At 39.7% G+C, this 25,373-nt stretch overlaps 2 protein-coding genes across 10 annotated transcripts in view; one reads left to right on the top strand and one right to left on the bottom strand.

Moving 5' to 3' along the window:
* The window catches only part of C14H7orf50 (chromosome 14 C7orf50 homolog), a 122,749-nt gene that overhangs the window by 49,714 nt on the left and 47,662 nt on the right, over nt 1-25,373 (bottom strand). The window lies entirely within an intron of this gene.
* GPR146 (G protein-coupled receptor 146) overlaps nt 1-25,373 on the top strand; it is a 49,971-nt gene that overhangs the window by 18,774 nt on the left and 5,824 nt on the right. Inside the window, exons 2-3 of one of the 5 annotated variants that reach the window (XR_007890941.1) lie at nt 4,327-4,368; nt 23,155-23,495. The gene's annotated coding sequence lies outside the window, so the exon portion shown is untranslated. Of the gene's footprint in view, nt 1-4,326; nt 4,369-14,766; nt 14,875-23,154; nt 23,629-23,947; nt 24,016-25,373 lie in introns of those variants that run through there. The other 4 variants (XM_051632640.1, XM_051632639.1, XM_051632641.1 and 1 more) reach the window with 4 other exon arrangements.

Raw genomic sequence — 25,373 nt, 5'->3', positions numbered from 1 at the left:
CCTGGCCATTTGGACTGACCTTCAGGGATGTAAACATGCAGACACTCTTGGGTAATTCTTAACTTTTTCTGCTATGTCTCAATTGTTTTAATAAAAAGGGTTTTTTTCCTTAATAAAAAACCTACAGACATGGCAAAGACTTTTTCATGTTGTGGGGTTTGTTCTTTAATTTTACATTTTTAAAGCATGCCATCAAATATCTTCAGAAAGAATGTGGCACAGCATTTATTCTGCCTACTTATTCTGGATTAAGTGACTCTGAAAAAAATAGTTACAAAACAAACAAATCATTCTCTGCTCAACTGGTAAGCACACAAATTTATTTGGGAGACAATGCCAACAAGAACAGGTAGTTGGGGAAAGCTGACAAACATTGTATGTACTAAACTGAAAAGTTTAGTGCCGTTTAAAAGTTGGCTTGTCAGAGAAATTAAGACCTCTGTAACACAACAAGTTACATGCAAAGGCACTAAACTCTGACAGTAATATTTGCTGTGACTTTATCTGTGGAGAGTAGATATTCATGGCTACAACAGTCACAAAGGCAGCATCTGCCACTTCCAAATACCGCCTGGGTGACTACAAGTCTCACATTTGTGCATATCTATATTTACTGTAATCTAGCATAAAAATATTAACTGAGAAGCATATCAAGTTAGGCTTGTCAGCCCTAATATTTTCTGGTGATTTGAACAAGGCCAGAGCATAAGATAAGCATCTTTACAAATCCAGTTGGCTTCACTTCAAATCCAAAAGCTTGTTTCTATGCTGCACAAGGACAGGAGCTCACATAAAATCAAATTTTGAATGCAAAGCCAGTCCAGTTCTGCTCATCATCCTCCTGTCTGGAACCTGTCTGCAGCAACAGTTTTTTAGGAGTTCACTGTCCTTCACTGAAATACTACACAACGTGCAATTATTTTTGTAAGAAAGTGTTTTTGTAAGAAATCATTTTTGCAGAGCTAAACTTAGCTTAGGTACAACCTATCATTTTTTTTATTTAACAAAAACCTTTGTGTTTTTAAGTTTATGTTAATGAAGTATTTTGATTGGCACTCATCAGTTCAATATTACTTCAGCTTTCTTTGCAGGTTTTTTGTTCTTTTTTAATCAAGCTGGTAAATACTCCCAATTTTTCCAAATTGCAAATCAGCTTAATTTGCTTGGGAGCTAAAACCTGGAGCGAACAACAGTATTTTCAAAACAAATACATCAAGATAAAGCAAGGGCAGTTGTGGTTCATCTGAATCATATGGCTCCAGATTTCAAATCTAAGCTAAGGAAATCGAGGTTATGACATCCTGCAGCTGGGACAAGCAATGTTCATAAAGCAGTGTTAAATCAAGACTACTTGGCCAGTTCAGGCAGTTGGTTGTGTGGAAGTGAAAGATCCCATGAGAGCATTAAAGAAAAAGAAAGGTTTTGGTGTCCTAGCCAAACCCCCCCTTCCTTCACTTGCTGCTACCAGGGGCTAGGTTTCTTCAGAGCAAACGACTGTGGAAGGTTGCTGCCAAGTTACTGCTACTGATTTATTTGCATCCAATCACAGAGAACAGGAATTAAACACTTCACAAAATTACATGGGCAAGTTCATTACAAAAGGTTTTCCTATGCTACGCAAATGCCCAGTGACTGAGCCTGCTGCTGGGTAGGTTAGTTTTTAGGCACATCAGTTTGGTAAGTTGATTCACCATAAGGCTACACAAACGCTTCTATCAACACAGAGACAGATGCAGTGGCAGGGAGACGTAGCTGGAGCTTTAGCAAGGCAGCAGGGGTCATGCTGGTAGTAGGGGGATAGGCAGGTAAAACTTTTCATTCAGCCTGGGAAACTCAGGACAGGAAAGGTCTGAAAATGTTCTTTTCCAGTCTCCCATTGAATAGCATTTTGAGATTTATTTAGTGATATAATAAGCATTGATAAAGTACCTGAGAGCTGACATTTTCATTTCTAACAGATGAAAAAAGTTTGTTTTCTAAATGTTGTGAGACAGTTCTGGTGGCTGAAGCAGAGGGACCACTCACTGCTTCCCTGAACACCAGAACAACTGCGCCTGGAGCTTTTTTTTTTAAAAAAAAAAAAAAAGTAGGGAGGAAGCATGAAACAGCAGTACTGATTGGAGTCTTTGACAACACTCTCTGGATGCCAATGTCATGCTGTGTAAACATGTGGATCCATTAGACAATTGTTGGAAGCAGTGAATTCTAAATTTGATCTAGTGATAGGACTCATGCTGTTCGGGGGAAAAAAAAATTGGGTTGCGAAACCACACAAGGAAAACTTTTCAGACTTGTTAAAAACAAAAAATTCAATGTGAACAATGTTGTATTGGATGGCCTGCAGATCTCAGCCTCTGGAGAGTCTTAACAGACAGAAAAAAAGACCTGAACTCTTGGCTTTCAACCTGTTAAACAAGTTAATGAAACGTATTCCAGCCTGAAAAGATAAACACATTTTCATAGAGAAGAATTTATATTCAAGTGAGGAATCCAAGAGATTTTCCTTCCTAAAAGACTATCTGCAGTGATGATTTATATCTTCTTCCACATTCCTAGTGCACGCTGCTGCCTGAACTAATGAATCAATTTTAGTGAAGCCTGAGCTCTACGGCATCCCCTGTGATGCTGGTCTGGGGAAGGGAGTGGTGGTGAACTGCCTTCCTCTGGTTTGTGCTGGCAACACAAAGCCTCTTGCTTCATAGCACTTAATGATCTAAAACACAGGTTGCCATTAACTCCTTCATCAGCTATAGAGCTGCCACTCCTTATCTCTTTTTCTTAAATATAACCCTGCAATCATTTCTGTTGGGATTCAGAATTATATTTTATTAATACATGATTTGTATTTGTTAGAAGCTAAAACAAGGGCCTGATGAATACAACGATATGTTAGACGTTTGAAAACACGCTCCATTCTTTCAGTTATCTAGAAATACTACACTCATTCTGCCCATGCTACAACTTCATTTCAAACTGATTGGCCACCTTTCTATTCCCCTCAAGTTGCTTACATTAAAAGACCAAAACCAGTGGGTTCAGCTCCCAACAAAACTGCAAACCCACTCTAAGGCTGTCACTGCAAAACTTGTTATCACCACAGGATTAGAGACACAGAGAGCCAGTGTGTATAGCTCAGCATTTCAGTGATGAATCATTTTGTGATTTAATCATTCCTGAAACATGGTTTACTACATGAAAGAAATGGTACCTCAACAACAAGGATCAGAAAGCAAGAAAATCAAATCAATCCAGAAGAGCTACTGAGTCATTAAGGAGGAAGGCAACAAGATACACGTTACCCTTCTGAATCTTGAGGAGGTCAGCAGTAGCAAAGCTTCTCTTTGGTGGCTGCTGGGTAACCACAGAATGAGGTGACCCTGGCTGCTGTCTTAAACCACTTTTTTCCCAAATAAAGTATTTTGTTTACCTCAAAATTCAGTCATAATTATGTACTCTTTAACTAGTTCATCTTTCTCCTTAAGGGAAAACTCATCTAATCTTAAAAGTTATCTTGCTCTCTACATGTTACTGTTCAATCATTTATCTAAGCTAAAACACACCTCTCTAATACTTATATATGGCTCTATATGTTTTGTTTTGGTTTTTTACTTTGAGACATAGGGAAATTAGTGTTTTCCATTTTTCTTCTCCTTTAGATAAGTTACATCTGCAAATTGAACTACTGGTTACAGATTTTTGAATAGTCAAGTATATTCTACTTTGCTGCTTATAATTTAATAAAATATACTTGTTCTCCATATTTTTCACCCCAGTGTGTGCAAAAGAGCAAACTGGTACTCAGTAACCAAAGTAAATTAGCATAACACAGTATGTCAAACCCATTATTTTTTACAATAACAAACCAAACCAACACTTATCACACTATTATATTACATGAGAAATATTCCAAATCAGAACTGTTACATGTCAGTTTTAATCCAACAAGCATGACATTTTCAATGAGGAGAAGGAAGTTATGCTTCTATTTTTAGATCAATTGACAGCTTGTGTTCAAGATCCTCAATTCACCTCACAAATGTAAACAAAACCATCAACACCCCTGGGATAAATTAATTCTATCAACTTTTCAGCTACAGTCAAGTCAGTACAGGCAGCAGTTCAACACCAAACATGACAATTATGCTGTAGATTTTGCAATCACCGGATGAAAACATATTGTGAATGCTACACAGAGCATGGTATAGTAAGATGTAAGACAAAAAAAAATGAAAGTGATCTGTATTTATCAGAAATTATTAAATTTACTCTTTCAGTCACTTGTAAACAACTGTTTCACCTTTTCTTTCTTTTCTTTTTTCCTCCCAGTGGCTCAATCTCAGACTGACATTCTCCTGGGCTGCACCTCGTGTAAGTACAGCTAGAACACTACAGTGTGATTATTATTGCACATGTTTATTTCACCAATGTACTACAGCAAAAATATTTACCAAAACTGGAGTTCTAGACCTGCTATTTACTTCTGTGAAAAGCTACTGGAAAATTTTACTGTGTCCTCACTGAAGAGTTAGCTAAGGCAAGCAGTATTTACTCCCAGATTGTCCTCGTTCTCAGAGATCACAAACCAGCCACCTAAGTAGTCTCATTAAAAGATACACCCACTTTACTACATCTTTATAGGTTTGTGAATCTGGACTGCATGGAGGTGCCCCATGACCTTGAGGCACTGCAGGGCTCCTTGCTAGGCAGGGGAACCTCTGTTGTTCAGGGGAGCTGCAGAAACAGAGTAGAGGAATGTCAGCACTCAGAAGGTCTGCAAGCTGCACAAACAGCCCATCCATGTGAAGAAGGAATGGAGGCTGCAATGCTCTCCCTGCCACCTCTGCCACTGGGCATCATGACAGTTCAAACTGCCTGAACACTCAGAGGCCACAGGAGTGGTTTTCATACAGACGTGGGCTGATCAAGGAGAGGGAGAAAGGCAAAGCCAACACCTAGTCAGTCAGCTTGGGCTAGCTCTGCAGATCAGAAGAAATCAAAACAGATGAAAAGAGACTCAAAACTCAGTCTTCTCTAAGTGGCCAATGCCAGTCATCTGAGCACTGATGGTGCACATGCCATCAATACTCAGTGGCTGTTATTTGCAGGCAGCCTGAAGAACATGCTCAAGTGCAAGGGTTGGCACCTGCCCAGAGGCCTGGGGAGCAGGTCAGTTGTTCATCCCAGGCCAGTTAATGAGCAAAGGACTAGCCCAGAAATCATTTAATGTTAATATCAGCTGTGCCAGTACCAAGTGCTGTCCTGTTGCTCTCAATAAGTCATTTCATCTTTTTCATGTTCTTCTGTGTACAGTGAACATAACATTTTTGTGCCCTGTGCCCATGTCTCTTGTGTTTAATCCCCAATGTTATATTCTAGTCATAAATGCACTGCCTCCTTTTTACTTTGATAAAGTACAGTCAGTATCAATAGGTAACACTTTTTAAAAGCTTATTTCCAACTATTGTGAAACAGGAGCTGAACGTTTATGGAGTAGTTATTTTTTATGTCAATTTACCATAGGGCCTCTTTAGCTACAAGCTTACAGCTGGAGGCCCCAAGGCATTTTTTGGGAATGGAAACTTTTTGAGCTCAGCTTTTAACAAATTTCCAGCCTGCAGTATGTTTTTCATTAGTCTACATGGTGTTATAATAAATGATGCACTTCCTCTTCCATTTTATTATTTTTTGAGCATGCAACAATTTTTCTGTGCCTGTTTTCTATTACTTTCAATATACTCAACCACACTAATCTTAAAGTCTATGTTTAAAGACAGAAAGGGTATCTAGAGTAGGGTATCAGCTATAGTAAGACAAGCTCCATTATCCCCAAACTTAAGAGTTGGCCTAGAAAAGACTCCTTAGGTACACACCTGCAAGACTCAACTAAAAAAAGTTGGATCACATTGGCCAGATACAAAACATATTAAAAACTCCACAGGCCTCCATGTAACAGAATTATAAAAAGGTCTTTCTTGCACAAAGACCAACCTGGCACTTCTCTGTATGGTTTTGGGTCGCCCAGCACAAGAAAGCTTTCAATAAACTGGAGCAAGTTGAACACCAAGATAGCCAGTGGGCAGGAACACAAACCCTGTGATGAGAAGCCAAGGGCACCAGGCTTGTTCAGGCTGGAGAAGAGAAGGTTTTGGGTGGACCCAACAACCTTTCTGCTGCACCTACAAGAAACTTTTTGAGAAGACTGATTGAGGCTCTTTACAATGATGCATGATGGGATGAAAAAAGAGAATTGCTGTAAGTTGAAAAATGTATGGCTCTGAACATATAAGGGAATATTTATCATTTTTTACCATAACCCAACATAAGAAGGACACAGAACTCCTCAAGCATGTCCAGAGGAGGGCCACGAAGATGATCAGAGGGCTGAAGCACCTCCCCTATAAAGACAGGCTGAGGAAGTTGGGGTTCAGCCTTGAGAAGAAGAGGCTCCATGGTGACCTAATAGTGACTTTCCAATATCTGAAGGGAGCCTACAAGAAAGCTGGGGTAGGGCTTTTTACATGGGGGTGTAGTGAAAGGACACGAGGCAATGGTTTGAAGCTTAAAGAGGAAAGATTCAACTTTTTTAAAGATAGCATTTTTATATTTTCCTTCTATACATATTTTTTAATAATAATTTATTCCCAGGGCTAACAACATCAGGAAAACTAGGCTATGCCAACAAGAAGGGATTCCAGTCAAACATCATCATGTCTAGCATATTGTGTTTAATTTACAAATCTTTGATTTCTAAATGAATGGCAGTTCAAAGTACACATTAAACACAGATACTTTCTGCTTATGTATGTGGAGATTGTTAGAGATTAAGCCACTTTTAATTAAAGCCTTAAGCAGGTGTCAGTTTGTGATACTCTTTGAATTTGGTTTAAACAGATACATGTTCCACAATTACCCAACAGCACACCTTAAATACAAGCAGAATCAAAGAGATCTTCCTAAACAAAGCAAAGGGAAGCTACTTTGTCAGATGGTTTAAAGCTTGGTCCTACTCATACATGGAACATGATCTGTTTAGTTGGAAACTGCATTCCAAAACACTTCACAAATAAATAAAAGCACTGCAAACAGCCCTACAGGACAGAACCCCAGGCCACACCAGACTTACTATTCAGTGGGGTTTTCTTCTGCCTCTCTATATACATCTAACTATCCAAAGTCAATTTGCAGTATTGAGGCCTAAACCCAATGATTTAAAAGCATTCTGAACTCCAATAACCAGGGCTCTAAAGATGGAAATGGAATTATTTCTGAGTAATTTTTCTCTCAGTGTCATACTTTAGAGTGATAGCAATATGAAGAGTACCCTGTTTCTCCATTACTGAAAGGTTCTTTATTTCCTTTTTTTAAAAGGAAACCCAAAGATTAATTTAAAGCCATCTGATGAAAAATACCTTAATATTTACCTTCGTATTTTGTTGTAATATATACTGAATTCAAGTGAAGTTATTTCAAAAATTATCCTGGATGCTTCTCATTTCTAGATGTTAAATATTGGCTCTTAAAAATTTCCATTACACATTGTCTGACAATATTTGCTGCACTGGACTACATGAACTGACTGTTAATTCTTACGGAGGTAATGATAATAAAGTTTGCAGAAGTTGGGCATGGGTGACATTTTTAAATTTCATACTTCTTGTAAGTTCCAACTTTCCAGGTCTAATTTCACATAAAATAAGGGTAAAAAAATGGCTTGAACTGCCAAATGCATAAATGGTCTCAAACCCTTTTACCTGTCATATCATCAGAAATAGTTACCCTCAACCTGGTCTCCTAATCACCTTTTAAGTGATGGCATTAAACACTAACATCTCTGCAGTGGTGTTAGAGCTGGCACCTGAAGACAATGAAAGAACACACATGTCATTCCAGAATTTCATACCTAGTAAATGACAAACTGAAGTCCCAAAGCCAAGACAAGGCCATTAGTAGAGCTGTGGGAAGAAAATAATGAGGGAGATGGAGACAGCAACCTGCAGCTGTCAATGGTGACCTGCACACCAGGTCAATGGTGTGCAGCAGGTAGCTGGGGGGGTGGCTGACATGGACAGGGAGGCAAAGATCACAAGTGGCAAAACAAAGGTTGCTGACCAGCTGGAGATGTCACCTACAGGAAAAAAGTACCAGCCTCTCAGGTGATGGTTAATGGAAGCTACAGCATGACCGCAAAGGCAAAGTTTAAAATGAGCATAGGATGATGAGCATGAAAGCAGAATTCTTGGAGCTTCAACTGATCCTAAAGGAAAGACTGGGCACTCTTCTAAAAACCAGGTTTCCATTTTCAGATACCTTAGTATTAAGTACAGCAATATTGCAAAAAGAGAAGTCTGAAAAATAAAAAATGGTAGAAACCAAGATCTGTTTGCTTCAACAATAACATATAAATCTGGAGTAACCATGAAGGCTTGAATCTCCAGATGTGCACTAGTGCAACTGAGAGCTACAACCAGCTCGAATTTTATCAGGATTTTGGGCTGGAGATAGTGTGAGGAATTTACTTTAGCCAGGAAAGAACAAAGTCAGGTAAGACTCTTTTAGCAGCTGTGGTAGATACAGGTTATTAAGAGGCCCTTTGCATGCATGGCTGCTCCACCTCCAGCTTTCTTTGCTGGGAGCTGCTTATGTAACTAACACAAAAGAAAATAACCATTTCTAGGTTGCTTTCCTTTGCAAGCTCTGGGCTGCCAGGAGGAACAGAGAGAATTCAAAAGCAGCTTCCCTTCTGTTGCTCTTTTGAGCGCTTTTCTTTGAAGTGGCACCCTAAGTGGCTGCTCATTCACCACTTTTGTAGGTAGTCTTTAAAGCAATACTTTCCACCCATCAAGCTTAAGTACAGAAATATACAATTAATTAATGCAAGTAAGTGCTGTTACTACTTCAGCCTTTTATTTCTGCTTGTTGTCAGGCTCTAAGACGCAATTACTCTTTGTAGTAGAATTTCAGACACTGCAGAAAATGCTGAACTTTACAGGCTGATCTGATATGGTTTGTGTAACACAGGAACAATCTAAGGAAAACATTTAGCTATCACTTGCAGGAAAAAAATCATTCTTAAATCTAGAAACAAAGAGTCAAAGTCCACAATGGCTCTAACCACTTTGCAGTGTTACTGTGCAGTATTTAACTGAAGGTTTAACCCTTTGTTCTGACATGCCTTTTGTTTTTTTTTAAACACCCCCACCCCCCCCTTTTTTTTTACCCAAAAGATGAGTAAGCCTAAAATTAAATTTTATATGGAATAATTGCAAAGTAGACTGCCTAGAAAATCTTTGTTTGTTAACAGACAAATGGACCACTTACCTACCAGATGGCTGCACTGCAACCAAAAATGCATCTAATGCTGCTTATAATACTAGTGGCCAAGAGCCACAGTACTGGTTTCCAAATATTTTCCTGGTGTGGAATGTTTGTAAACCATCCCCTTGCACAGCTGCCAAACTCCAGGAGCACTCTCCAGAACAGTTTTAGTTCTTAACTAAAATAATATCCCCACATTATTAAGAAGTATTATGGAGAAAATATTTCAGTGAATCTGTCCTAGTGCAATGGCTCTTTCCCATTTCCACATAGCATGTATGTTGTTTATTTTCATTCTTTGAGCACAGGATTTTATTGCCATCATTATCTCATTTTCTTATAGTACAAATAGTCCAATTTTTATTCATTGAGGTCAACATTTTTGTTGCATTCTTCCTCTGATTTTTTCTTCCCTTTAAAATTTGCTATTAACAACAAATAGAATAGATTTATGCTATCAAAATATCTGTTGAGGTGGAGCTTTATTAATAAATCTTATTTTCGAATTAACAGACATCAAAGTGGCAATAGTAACATGGGCACCTAGAGGAAATAAATGTTTTAACTCCATTTCCATTCTCCACAGCCGTTATAAGTAGTTCTTCAACCTCATCTTAACAGAATTTTGTGCAAGAAGTGTCACCAAAATCTGAGAGGTTTCAAGAAGTAATGTTCAAATCAAGCAGATTTTAGAAGCTAGCAGCACTTCATGGTCAGATGGCTATGAAATCCTGCTAGTTAGGAGCCACAGTCTTGAGCATGCAATCTTGCTGCTTTGTAGCTTTTTTTAAAAAGAGATTTTGTATATTTTTTTGGTATTTATTTTTTTTCCTGCTTCTCCTGTGCTGCAAAGTGAGCTGTAGGGCCTTCAGTCTGTCCTGCAGCCTTCACAAAATACACCCAGAGGGTTAAAGCCCTTCACCCAGCCCCACCACCTGAGGTCTGCAAAGGAAAGAACCTGGTAACAGGAAAAGGTCAGGAGCAGTGTATTATACTCTCTATATTTGGATTAGTCCACAATAGCTAAATAAACTGATCTAATTTCTAATGACATCTTCAAACAATAGCGGATAAAATTATCCAAAGCATGCAGAGACAAAAGATGCACACAGATGCACCATAATACATCTCTGATACACCTACACAAGCAATGACCTAACTGCCAATTTCAGCAGTTTGGCCTTTCAAATTGGAGGTCAAATATAAAGGAGCCCAAGTTAAAAAAAAAAAACCCACACTATTGAATAGAAGAGATACAAATAACTCCTGCTTCGCCCATTTTTATGACTCCCTTTTGCATGCAATTATTAGGTTTTGTCCTATGTTTTTAGCATAGAACCATGTTTTTGAAACAAAATCATGGTCTTTTCAAAATAAATAAATAAAAGGCATGCTACTGGAGTCAATCACAAGCTCGGAATATTTTTGGAAAGCTGCTCTGAATTAGCGGGGTTAGCAGGTCTGAGGGATTTTAAGTAAAACCACATGAGGATCCTGAGTCATGTCAGCAGAGGAAGGAACTGCAATGGATCCAGATGCTACTGCTCCTCTCCCAGCCTGTTCGTCACTGACCCACTGGAGGTTCTCACTCCTGTAGTTGATGGAGCCAGCACAAGGAAAATACTATTCCCGCACCTGCCTCAGCAGCTTGAGTGTACTGAAGTGCTCCTTAAAAGGGTGGAGCTTTGAGGTCCCTTTTGGAAATCAAGCTGGGAGAGGGCAGCCAGACATGTCCCTCTGCTGAGGCTGCTGCAAGGCTGGGAAGGCTCAGCAGAAGAGGGCCCGTTGGGGCCGCGGCACATCCAGCCACCGCAGCAAGTTTCACCAGAGCTCGTTTGCCAACGGCCCTTAGGGGAAGCTGGTTGAATTTCTCAAACTAGAGACACTGGTTCTGAAGAATGAATGTATGATTAATGGGGTTGCAGCACTGGTACATATGTGGTCGCCTTTAGCAAGTTTTCCATCGATGTTCTTACAACCCAAAATATTGTAGATGAAAAAAGGAAGGGGATTAAAGAGTTGTGCTCATCTAGCAGGCAGTTCTAAAGCAACTAATCTCAATTTTGCAAATAGGTTTTGTTTACTTCAGCTGATTTGTGTTCAATTTCAATTTTTTAAAAAGTATTTTCAGGCAGGTTATGACCAAATATGATCTTGGTGAACACTCACACTAAGATAAAACACAAATGAACAGTCCTGAATGAATCCCATTAATATTACATCTTACTTACACACTTAAAACAACAGTACTGAAAAGTAAGAAGCCAGTGGTTGCCCACACCACATCTATCCTGTACCACCAACTGCTGGCACTCATCTGAGGGTACCATCATTTCAGTTTAAGATAAAAGTATACTGAGGGATATTTCTGATAATCCTTTTGTATTAACAACTATTCTTTATAGACAATTTACACATGAATATGAAGGGCCCACATGTACACTCACTAATTCACTAATGTCATAATGATGCTTCAGCAAAACCACTTCAGCTCATAAAAATAATATTCTGGCAACCACAGTCCTAAATAACTACTTTCACTTTAACCTTGTGATTCGTTTAATCCATTTTAATCACTAACTCTACCTAAGTCTAAGTTACTGCATAGAGCACTCCTATAAGATGCACTTCTAAGCATCTGAACAAAATTTGCTGAACAAAATTGAACTGAACTTCTTAGGTTTTGTCTTAGTTAGCTCCTGTAAGTAAAAAATACTATCAGAATTCTCTATCAGTTCAGACTAGATGTAGCAGAGTGTCAGAAATATCAGCACTTCAAACACGTGGTGATTTCATCATCTGAACCACTACAAAGTATTCTGCAAACAAAAACATTCACTGCTCAAGTACAACTTCCATAGTAACCAAGTTACTTGTAATTGTGACCGTTAGGACTCTGCATTAACTTGACAGAACCATCAGCAATGAGAACTGTATTTGGGGGAGGATAGACAGGAAACTGCCATCTTTAATTCAGCATATTGCTCAAGTCAATAGCAACAATATACTGCATCTGAAAATTAAGCATGTGAGGAGAACCCCAAGGCTTCTGTGATCCCCACTGCTTAGGGTCTGTAAAAAAAAAAGTACATTAGGTTATGTGTGTTTCACATTCATACTAGACTCCTATCCAGCTGAACTTCTACCATGGGCACAGGAAAAATACCTGTGTTGTGTTTAAATGTGTTTTAAGTATGGGCTAATTTGCCTGGCAGGTCACAGAAGAGGCTCCACCTTCACTGGCACTTGCTCACTTTGCAATGAGGCAGAGTTAAAAAATAAGTCTCTAAAGTAAACTTCAGACACTCTTGTTCACCATTTCACTTGGTCCCCTTGCTGTCAGGCCAGGACCAAGTCTGAGCACAAAGCCCCATGAGTTTCTCACAAGAAATACCTGGGCAAATTCTAGAAGTACAGATATTGGTAAAATCTGGACCATTTTGGTCAAAGCACAACAGTCTCCTCTACCCCAAAACAACCCCAAGTTACTCCAGATGACCAGTGGCAAGTGATAGTTACACAGCATAAATGTGTTGGGGATTATGGACCTTTACATTCAACCAAGCATCAAAGGAAGAGTGCTAGACAAACCTGACCAGGACACTGTAAAAATTAGACTATGGGCACTGAAGACTGAGCTCAGTGATGGACTGGGGGGCCTATAAGAACAAGTAGTCACCTCTATAAAACCAAGAGAGCAGCAGACTCAAAGGAGCCATGTTATTACCTTCTGCTCTCCCTAGAGACCAAAGGAGTACTTTTCCATTGCCCAATCTCTGCATTTTTCTCCTGCAAAAAGCCTATATGCTAAAGTTTATGAGGTCTGAATTTCAGAAGGAAAGCACACTTCACCTTAAACTCTATGCTAAGCTGTCACTGGTATTTTATCAGATGTAAATCAACAGTTTGGGGGTTTTACTCTGTGTTTCAAAACACAAACCATACGTAATGGCTTAACCAAAGAAGTGATAAGCATGAAATATTACCCATCATTAAAAAAAAGGGGAAAAGCATAATCCTGGGCTGCCCCAATTGTCACCTCATAGAAATATTACTTCTGAGATTAAAGAAGGGCTTGTTTACTTAACAATTTGACCGGTCTCCAACAATAGAGCATTTAATGGAAAATATTAACATGGGACCTACAAACAGAGCCACTATGTTATAAAGATCATAAGTAGAGACTTGGGGTTTTTTGATTTTAATATAAACAATAAAAGCTTAGCCAAAAGGAACAAAAAATTAACTGAACTAGGCAAATACTTAGATCGTAAATACTGACTGTCAAAAAAGTTTTCAGGTGTTAACCTTAAGAGTCTGTCTTAAGAGTCTTCTTGTGAAGTCTCAGCTTATAAGATGATGTAAGAACAAAAAAGAGCTACTGATGGTATAAAACAAGAAAACACACGTTACATACGTTAAAGAAAATAAATAACTACATACATGCCTAACATGAATGACAAATTCCTCATTCATTTTAGGGGTCAACTCCTTTTGTTGACACATAAAAGATTGCGTTATACTTTACTGCTTTGGGGAAGAAGGAAAACAAATAAATTAATTCTTCATTACAGGTTTAAAGGCAAATTATTTGACTATTTGTATTCCAGCTAAGTAGACAGAATCATGCTATTACATGCTTTTTATGCAAATGGCAAGAATTTACATTTACCTACCATCTCATTAAAGTAAGATGATACACCAGTAGCATTTTCCTTGCCTTTTCCCCCCCCCTTTAATTAAAATGTTCTTTTTGAATGCTTAAAAGAATTCTGAGGTTTACACTAAAGTATTTTTTAAAGCGTACATTGGCTGGTTTTCAGATTTAATGGTGGTTACTGTCTAAACTCTCCAGAAGCCAAGGGGATGTTACAGGCTTTTGCTAAACAACATTGTTGTTCAAAGGCGGGAAGGGACATGACTCCCAACACATGCAGCTGTGACGAGTAGCTCTAAAGAAAATCAAAACATACTAACAATGTTTTTGCCGGTTTGGCTTATTTAGCTCCAGGTTCATTACTCCGTTAACATGCACAGCTTAGCAGAACAGCTACTCTTATGGCAAAACCTCTATTCTTAGACCAAAAAAGCTCTCTGGGCTCGATGCCGCCGCTACTTGTCTCCCGTTACGTAATGACACCGAAGGCTGAGCTGTTCTCCAGCCACAGAGATGTCCTTTCAGTTTGTCCCTTCCACAAAATGAGCCCTAAAACCCCCTTTTCCCTCTTAGGAACACCGGAGGCAGAGCAGTCCTTGTGGCAGGCTCGGGCCCCCTGGTCTGTGCAGCAGCCCCCTGCGCCAGGCCGAGCGTGCAGCTGGAGCTTAAAGGGATTAGGTGTATGGATGTGGCGGGGAAGTCACACGGACACCCAGCGCCCGGTGCCACCGCCAGGGCACAGCAGTGGTGGCAGCAGACTTCTCCTAGGCTCTCCCATTGTTTATCCCTCCTAGAGAAATGAGACACTGGCGTTTCTGCAGAGCTCACTTGGGAAAGGGTCTGACTTGATGGGCAAAATGTTTCTGCCGGCCCGCAAGGAACAACAAGGCAGTGCCTACCAGGTGAGATTTTAAGTTCACCTTTTAGATTGCTTTGAGTTTTTAAGAGCCTAGGAACAATTGGCATTGGTGCATATAAACCTTGGCTCAGTGAAAATGAATAGTGCCATCGTTAGACAGTTCCTAGGGAACAGTTCTTTAGGAAAAATATAATTGTTAAAATTTGTCATGCTCCTGATCTTACCTTGTTGTCCAAAAGAAAGTTACAGTAGGCTTTTCTTATGTATATCCTGGATTTCTCATTTACTGTTTCTTTATGTACTATGTGCACTTGAGTTTTTTAATTAATCGCTCTGAATATACAAGATCTCAGTTTCTCTGTATATTAAACCCAGATGTATCAGTATAGCAGAAGTATAGCAGAGAAATGGACCAAAAGTTAATCTATTAATTTTTAATACAGCAAAGAAGTTCTTAATGAAGGTGAGATAGTGATGGATCTTCTGCTCATAGAATAATAATAAAATATACAGCAAACCATCCTGTGAAATATTACTGCAAAGCAGCTAAAAGACACAGCAGTAACTAATTAACTAATTAATCACAATTAAGCAGCATTTTCATTTATATTATAAAAGAAGGTAAGCCAAAGGCAAACTTCAAAGCACTGAAAATTTCCTAACTGCTTTCAGCAGAAGCTTTAAATAAGCAGAATGACTGCTGTCCTTTTTAGCCTCCATAAGCATTTTTAACTATGCTAATCACCATGATATTTGCAAATCTGTTTTCTACTGTACTTAGCAGAAGACCTACTTTTCCTTAGGGCTCTGTCAGCTGAACTTCATGTCCTTATACAAATGCTAAAGCAGCATAAAAAGGCAGCACCCTGTTTCTCCTGCCAGCATTACGTCCTTCATCTACTTGATTGGACCCACCATTTAAGTCCAAGCAGCCTCCCATGATTTTTAACAGAAGCTGGGCTGATTCTGCAGTAATGAAAAAAAGTTGATCAAATGTCTGGACAAAATGATTCATGTGAACATCTGTTTGTGATCTGCACATCAAAATGATGCGTTTGAACTTCTGCATGCAGGATCTGAACATCAGATAAGAGTTTATCAGAATATTCTGCATATTTTCCACAACAGCTAAAACATGTAAGGCTCATTTAAGTGAAGACAGGCTATTAGGCTCCAGTGACCTCCCTACTAACTGTGGTTTACTGTTGGTATGCACCCTGTGTCTGTGTGGGCTATGTAAAAACAACTATTTATCAATCATTACTAAGAAACTGGCTCTATGACAAGCTAATTACTACTTAAGCTTCCACTCATTAGCACAGAAGGAAGCAGATTATAAATTTATTTCATATATCAAGGCTCTGTGCAGCTCATGCAGTAACAAAATCTGCTACAGATGTTGTGCTTTCTTCCTGTGGTGTGCAAGATTTTTAAATGTGTGTGTACCTATTGAGGACACTAAGAAATCTTTTTATTAAAAAAAAAAATCTGTTCATATTAGGAAAAAACCCACAGTAATTGCTGAACGGCATGTGAATGGCTACACTGCAATTAGTGAGCACTAGCATTTATTTCAATGTCATTTATTTGGCTGTAGTCCCAGGAATTTCTATAAATCCTTAACCATGGCTTCCCAGAACACCATGGATTGGACAGAATGTGGCTAACAGGTGGCTGCACACAGTATACTCAAGGTGTAACTTCAGAGGTTTTTGCAATGGTTAGAAAGTCTTGGTTTACAGAGGTCCCGTACTCCTTTGCCCTTTTCTTCCCCCAAAATTACTTCAGTTTTCTGCCCTTGGAATGCTGGGTTGGAAAAAAATGACATCTGTTAAGAATAACTAAGGAAGCATCTCCATCCACACACCTGTGAAACACAGCCAAGGACTCAGATCAAATAATCAACTACTCAAACCTGCCAAACCCTTTGCAAGCATCACAGAACAGAAAGGTTAAAAGGTTATTACTGGCTTTTTAAAGCTTGATGGAAGGGTCATTTGATACAGTGAAGGCATAAGGCAGTGGGGAGCCTTATAAGATATTAAGATTATTGGTAGAAGATGTTGATGAATAAGGGGTAAAATACCCTGTCACTGACAGAGCAGAGCGGGGAGTGGCACATGACAAGCAGTAGATAGACTAATTGGAACCCATTCATGTCAGTACAATGTCTCTTAATTAATTTCAAGCCCCTCGTAAATGAAAAATCCTCCTAGAAATCTTACAGTCTAATCTTACAGTCTAATAACAGCCGCCCCTTAGACCAGCATTAATAATATTCTAGCCCTCCTAAAATGTTGAAGTAAAATATTTATTTAGACATTATAAATGGAATAGTAAGATGCAATCAGTAAACATACAAGTTCATCTTAGAGGCAGCTAGAACATGGGTTTTCTTTCACCACGCACCTGAAAGTAAAAGCCACAGGAGCATCAAGAACAAGATGTCTCAGACATCTGCTGACAATTATAAGAAAGATATCTGTTTATCTCCAAAGGACATGACAAATTTATAAGTAATTTCAGTTTTAGTGCAGCTCTGCTGAGAGCCGATTTTCCCCTGCAAATTCCAAACACAAACCAGTTTTATACTCAGAAATGTTATCTGAGAAACAACTACGTCAATATTTTTGCATTTACTGGAAACCTGGTCCCTGCAGTCTTGAGTCTGTTTCACAAGAGTTTCCTACAGGGCCAAAGTGATGTCTTGTTGATAAGTCACCGGGTCAGCTTTCACTGATGCTTCTATTAGGAAATGGCATTCTGTTCTGGTTTCCAGGAAAACCACCATCTGTGCCGCCTGTCAGTCTTTGCAACTGGCAGCAAAATATCAGTGGGGAATGTTTTCACACTGCCAAATTTCAGCAGTGCTCCCTGTCACAAGCCAGGCATGGATGAAGCAAACAGGGGGTTAAGATAAGAGCTGCTGTTTCCACCCTGCCAGCCCGACCAGCCAACTCGTTGCCAGAGTAATTCCAGCCGAGCTGGTGCGCCTGCAACGCTCCGTCCTTGCATAAATTCAGTCTGCAACATCTAGAAGGGGGATAATTTTGACTGGCAAAAATGGGTCATCTTTACTGGGGTGATGCTGGTTCATGTGGACCAGAAGCACAAATTTCAGGTCATTTACATTCCTTACCTGGAACCTGAGCAACTCCAAAATGATGGAAATGCAGAGATCCAGCCACATGCTATCTTGTAAGAGGTGCAAATGATCTGTTTGCACCTATAACCTAAACTCAGAAATTAGCTAAACAAAGACACCATAAAATTGTCTTGTAATTTTGCAATTTCATATTTCTCTAATAGTAAAAAAGCAGAAAAATGTAACTCCTCAGATCTGCCTGATCTGATGATCTTAACAAAGAAAAAGGAACATGTTTCAGAAATATTTTTCCCCCAAACTGTCTTAACTGACTTTTTGTTCTACAGCTTAAGTGTCTGTAGATACTGGGGTCGAGGGGAAACCCCTATAGTCAAACATAGATGATTACCATGTAAGAAAGATCCTTTAATGAAATCACACAATTAATGTATTCCATTCCTTAAGTCAGAAAAAATGAACTAAAATGCTTTAAGTAAAAACAGTGGGACTAAATTTATCTACTATGTAAATCTACTAAATCCCAGCTACTCTGAACATTAACATTGTGATGGTAAAAATGCTTCCTGAAGGTGCATGTAATCCTTGTTAAGTCCATTGAGTTGAAGTACTTCACATGCAAAGAAACTGCAACTTACATCCATTTTTAAATTGAATGAAAATATTTGCTGCAGTTAATGGGCTTGTGTGCTCTCCAAGAAATGGAAATTGTATGTTTTAATTAAGACTTTTGGTTTCTGTGGCTCACCAGTTATAAGCACAGTAGAAATTCTGCCACAGGTTAAATTTTTTAAAATAGTTTTTCACGAACCAGTCAAGAAACTGAATATATATAGCAGCTTTCAATCATCTTGATACTGAAGTGTATTTCAGTTTGTTGTCACTTTTAAAGTAGGAGAGCTGCATCCAAATCATATTCCACGTGCTCTGGGATCATGGGCCAAGGACTGCAGTAGTGCTGACTGGCTGTTTGTATTCAATACCCTGAATGGCACTGTCTGCTCTGCTGATGTCACTTAAAAGCTGTCACTTCTATTCCAATGAGTCAACTTTATAAAATCCAGAGCTCAAAATATCGTATGATGCCTATTTTCTAATACTACACTCATTCTAGTTATTACTGTTATTTAATGCACCATAAGTTACTGGAAGTGAATATGACTGCTAGGAAGATTACAGGAGTTTTGGTTTGCATATAACTCGGTTTTTAAGAAAAGTATTACCTAGTGGATATTTGGGCATCCCAAAATTGTATCTCATTTCAGAAGCCCAGGCAGCAAAGGCTTGTTGATGAATACAGGTAACCCCTGCGTAAATTAATTCTGCCTCATGGAATATCCTATCTTTAGAACTGCACAGAAATAAGATATTTCACTTTTTGTAGTAATGAAATCTGAAGTCACCACACCTCTGTGATGTATTTAAAGCTGCACTGTTCACTCTATGTTGAACAAAAAAAGAAAAGATATGTCAGGTTTTCCATATAGAGGCTCTTTCGGAATTCAGTGATAAAGTTAAGTCAGGAAGAGGTGGAGCAGGAGACCAGTCACACTCATCTGACACTGAGAGAAGTTAACAAAACAGGATTGAGTTTATAGAGTTAACCCCTGCAGAGCCCCCAGTGCAGCTGTTCCTGAGCAGCTGCAAGGAGGGCACAGCCCTCGGCAACCTCACTCCTGCAGAGGCTCGATTACAAAGAAATAAACAGCACAGAAAAGTAGGATTTATCTGGAGTGACAGATGTGTCTGGCAGATAGCATCTGTGCCTGAGCATGGGACTCCTTCCAGACAAATCTTTAGGGGCCTTCATGTTGGACTATCTCCTCTCCACAGAACTTAAGCCTCCACCTTTTTTGTCTCTTCTACCCTGTAGTACTTTGTTATTGAAACCTTCCAGACCACTACCACACTGCCACTCTCTAAAATAGAATGGTCTCTTAAAAACACTCTTTGGCAGTTTTTATTATGGCTTCCTGAGGAGTTGATTTTTTTGTCTATTATCTGATCTCATAAGCTTTATGTTGCTCTAAAAAAAAAGGAGGGGGGAAAAAGAAAGCAAATACCTGTTTCAGATAGATACACACATTAGTTTAAGCAATCTTCTATGAACTCTGAAGTAAAAAAAAAAAAAGTTCTTCATGTCTCATTTAATATACTGAAGACAAGCATCTTGAAAACAGTTGCCACAATCTAAACCAAAGTTTTCCCCTCTTTCTTCCAAATCTAAGGAGCATCTGAACTCATTTGTTGATGATTACTGATTTGTGAGGGAGAGATAAAGAGGAAAGCCCAGGCCAAGCAAATGTGAAAAACAAGTTTTAAAAAAACGGGGAAATATGCATAAACATTTGTGTCTGGACAGAAGGAAGGCTTAAGGAGTAACACTAGACCAAGGGCTGGCAATAAGCTAGAAAGCTGGTAATGGGCACACAGCACTCAGATTGTGCAGAATTAAGCAGGAGTAGGCAACAGTTGGACAGTAGGAGTCAAAGATGTAAATCTTTTTTTTTTTTTAATTATTGTTATGCTGCTACTCAATCAAATTCATACTGCAAAAGGAATGGATTTAGAAAACAAAAAACACAGCCTAATGACAAGGGTGAAATGAGTATGACCAAGAGGCTGGGTGCCTGTTCTTCCCATGCTCTTCTTCACTTGCCAGGGTGGCAAACTCCTCACCCTGTGCTCCTCTGGCCAGACCAGGGACAGACAGTGCTACTGTAGAAAGGGAAACCACCCCTCTCCCAGCTGACCTGCTCTTGCTTTTTAATTTATACTTTTTTCAACATCCAAGACAGGGTGATATTCAATGGTACTAATTCATATCAATAATACTTCTTACTTAGTCACGGCTTCTTTCACATGACACTGCACTGAATTAACCGCATTATAAAATGCAATCAATATAAATTATAAACATCCCACCTGCCAAACTGGTCAATGATTGCACCACAAAGACGTAAATGATAGGGTTGGAAGGGGCCTGTTCTTCAGCCCTGCACCCAGTAGCAAGCAAGATTTTCTTCTCCACTAATAGTAAAAGCATTTTATCCGAGCTGTATCATTATATTATAAACAAAGCAACTCAGCAACTGTACAAGGAAAGTATATTCTGAAACCTACTTGCCTGCACTGCTGCATTTTTTTTACCCTCACATCTAAGCTGGACAATCTAGTTTTACTTTTCTGTGTATCCAGCCAACAATCCTTTTGTTAATCCCTATGGTATGTATATAAGCTAGTAAGATTAAAAATTGTCATGTTACCCAGACTGAGAAGTAGCAACAGTGTGACACTTCATTCTCTCACACTTGAGAGTTCAGAGTGTGTCCCCCTTGAGGTACAACTAATTGCAGATATGCTATCTTCCAAGAAATACCCATCATCCTCTACTTAAAATGTTAAGAATTCATCCATAAATAATAACGAGCATTTCACTTTCAAAAAACACCTTACAAACTGATGAGTAGCTGATAATCTAAGTCATGGTTCATGCATATATGCAACACTTCTGGCCAAGCTTTTCTATTTTCTCATTCTTGGTCTGAAGCAAAGAATGTGCCATCCAGCAAAGCTCTGCACAGCCCTCCCCTCTGCAGCACCCTTGGGGATTCAGTCCCTGTAGGAATTAAGAAATCCTGCAGGAACTCTAGAAGACCTGATGAAGGTAGGAGTCTTACACCTATTTAGAGACTTAGCTTCTTGGCAACAGCTTTACTAGCAATGTATGGTTTGTAATGATATTACAGCTTGTGAAAACACTTGCTCAGAAGTTAAGATAATCTAGATAAGAGCTATTTCACACACAGATGATAAAAGAGCAAGTAGACAAATAATTTATTGTCTAAACAAAAAAATCTGCAGAGCAAGAGAGAGTGCCAAAGCTGAAAAGGTTTGGGGTTTTTTAAGTCAAAATAAGTGGAGCGTGGAATGGTCATGCTTGAAACAGTTAACCAACCTGCTCTGCAACTTTGTGCTGCGTTATGAATGAAAATGTCAGAAAAAAAAACCTGATTGCTGCTATGGACTCTGTAGTACAACTAAGTAGCACTGCACTTTTTCTCATTAATTAAAACTCATTTAATGCATCTTTGCTAAACTAATGCTTGCCACCAAGTGCTCCTCACTTTTTGTGAAGCGTTGTAAGAAGGTTTTTTTTTGTAAATACCTCATGAACATTTTTATCTAAATAAAAATACATTCCATTTTTATGACATGTAAGAAAACAGGCTTTGGCCAAGTATCAGAACTCTGGAAGTACTTCTGCACTGATACCTTTCCTCATCTGCTGTTTCCCCAGTGGACTTCTGGTGACTAAAGTCCTTCTAAAGTTTTGAGCCAGTAAACACTTGATGCCACAGTTTCCAACACAGTTATCCACAGCACATACACAATTCCATCCGTGGACTATATAACAAATAGGAACATAGGAATTTTCTGCCATTTGGGAGTTGCAGTGGTTTTACAATATTCATAATGAACTGTTAAATACAAACCAAGAAGCACAGACTTTGCTTTAAAAAAAAAGCAAGTTGCAGTCAGATAGAGTAACTCAACCCAAACTGAGTAACCATTTTTACCATTTCTCTGGTACTTATTCCATGAACACCCGCTCAATATTTAATTAAGGGATTCTTTTTAATCGGTGTTAATTTGTTATAGAATAAACCCTAAGAATCTCTAAATGTAAAACAAATTCTTTCTAAAAAGTAACACAGCTTCTGGTTTTGGCTGACAACATCAGTTAAAAACATACTTCAAAGGTAATAAATGTAGTTCATTAGTCTGAGGAGTTTTCCCTATAACCAACAGAAATTCAGCATGATAAATTACCAACCCACAGTTCAAAAACTCTTTCAAGAAATGTTCCCTTTTAAAGGTGCAGAGAATATACACACATCTGCTAATTGCAAGTGACACGCAAATAGCGTTGGGAACAACTGTCCTCCCAACTTTTCCAAGCAGGAAGCTGCCTGGCACCGTAAGACCATCACAAAATGAGGCTCAGGTCGCAGTGCCTTTTCACTCCACCAAAACAACCACCAACTCAAAAATCAATGCTCAGAAACTTGTTTTCCGAGCCTGCACTCCAAGCCAGCTCACCTTCCCCAGCAGCACAAGCACCTGTGGGCTTCCTAATACAGCAATTGTTAAATACCGATTGTTCAGGATGTATGGCCTGTAGAAACGAAGCCTCAAAGTCACATCCTCTCATCCCAGGTTAAAAATAAAACCCACGCTCTCGAACCAGAGCTGCTGATTGCACTTGCAGGGAATGGAACAGCCTCTCCAGTGTCCCCGGAGAACCCCAGCGCAGATGACAATACCATACCAAACCTGCGCGCTCCAGCAGCCCGTATATTTTAAGGAGCAAATCTGAAACCCAGAGACTAACACGGAGCTGCCTCTCACAGCCCGCTCCCCTCCGAGCGCAGCCTCTCACTTCTTGAAACTGGCTGTAAACAGGGAAAGGGAGGGGCCTGCCGCCTGCCAAGCCAAGCAGAAACTTGCGAGGAACTTCGAGAGGAAAAACAAGTGCAGCGCAGGCAGCGGAGCACGCTGCCGGGAGGCCAGCACCATGTTTGCCAAGGGGAAGGAGCCGGGGCTCCGCAGCCGCCCTCCCGCCGCCGCAGCGCTGCGGGCCCCCGGAGCGCGGGTCCGGCGGTGCGGGGGGATGTAGGAAGCGAAGGGAAGGTAAGAGGCTGCGGGAAGGGCCGGCCGGGGAGCAGCGGCGGGCAGGGCGCTCCTGCCTCCCCTCTGCTCGGCTCTGACCTTACTGCTGAGTGCGAGAGAAGGGCAGCAGCAGCCGGAGCCGGGGAGGCAGCGGGAAGGCTGACAGGAGGACTGCAGCAGGCACTTATGCAACAGAGCCCACCTGGGACTGCAAAACTACTTGGGGCTGGCGAAGGGGTTAGTTTAGATTGAGCGAGTAGAAACTGCTGCATCCCAGGCATCGGCAGGACGTGCCCAGCCGCGGTGCGAGAGGACAAAAGTGCCTTTAAAATGACAAAAGACACGGCTGGGTGAGAAATGCTGAGCTGGGCCTGTACAGCACAGCAAACAGGTTCAGCGCCTTCCCAGGTAAGTGACAATTACAAAGGGGCGATTTCTACATGAGTGGCAAAAATCCCTCATCTGGGCTTTTAGAAGCTATCAACAAAATATCTCCAGAAAATGTTTTTATTTTTGGATTTTATTTTTGCTCGTTTTGGAAGTAAGTTTTGTAGGTTCATACGGTAACTAACACGATGAATTGCCTGTCATTTATGTCATTAAAATACAATTGTCTTATTTAACCGCAGTTAGAGGACTTAAAGAAAAAAGGGGTGATTACTGAAAGCACTTGTGAAATCAGACATCCCCCCGCTCTATAAAATGTAAATATTCCGAAACAATATCCAGGCCAGTATTCTGTGGCTGATGTAATTCAGTCTGGAGTAATCAAAGCTACATGCTTAAGGATAAACCTACCTAATGGAATTACATGATTGTATCCATGCCTGTGCTTAGTCACCCTTGCACTCACTGTAATGCATATATTTGCAATATCTAGTTTCAGTCTGCTGCTTTGGTTGAATCAAGTCAAAACAGTTCAGTGAGATGTGATTCTGGTTGCCTTCAACTGAGCAAAACAGCTTTTCTTTTGGAAAAAAGCAAAACAAAATAAACACCAAATACCCAAACAAAACAACTATCCTAAAAACTCAAAACAACAGATGCTTCTTGAAAATAAACTGGGTTGGTTTCAGTGCTCGCAACATTGTAAGGATTGAAAGACAACTTAAATATATACTTTCTGCTGATTTGCAACATTACTGCTAAAGAACTGATCTGAGAAAACAAACAAGAAGTTGTTACACAAAGGCGAAAGAAAGCTTTGAAAACAACAGAATAGCATCTGTGTTACAGTCACAGCAGTCACTTGTCTGAGGAAACATACAACAGTGGGATAAAAAGTTGTTTGCCCAGCTAAAATTGCTGTATTTTTAACCTGATATCTGGCACTGCCTATTTCAGAAAGGGAAAAAAAAAAAAAAAAAAAAAAAAAAAAAAGGCACACAAAACAACTACAGTGGGAAATAAAAAGTGGAAGTTGGCAGGATTCTGGTAGAGATCAGGTAGTGTGGCTGAAGGGTCAAAGGATTAGCACGGGAGAGATGCAACAACGTATCCTCATATGCTCGTAAAAGCCTTGCCCTATAATTTAGCGTTCATGGAGTGTAGCATGTTGGCTGGTAACATTCATTTGAATTGTGCAATGTTTCTTGTGGACCTGATTAAATCTTGTTCTCTGGAAAGAATGCAGATATGTGTACTTAGACTTTCGTACACGTGCTAAACGGGAAGTGTATCAGAGCGCGGAGTCTCTGACAGTATCTGAGCATGGGAAACCACCTGCTGCACAAATTCTACGCTGTCCCCGAAAGGGGCTGACAGGA

Source organism: Apus apus, chromosome 14, assembly GCF_020740795.1.
Source record: "Apus apus isolate bApuApu2 chromosome 14, bApuApu2.pri.cur, whole genome shotgun sequence".
Classification (NCBI taxonomy): domain Eukaryota; kingdom Metazoa; phylum Chordata; class Aves; order Apodiformes; family Apodidae; genus Apus; species Apus apus.
The sequence above is the reverse complement of the archived record's forward strand: the minus strand, read 5'-3'. Positions and strand labels throughout refer to the sequence as shown.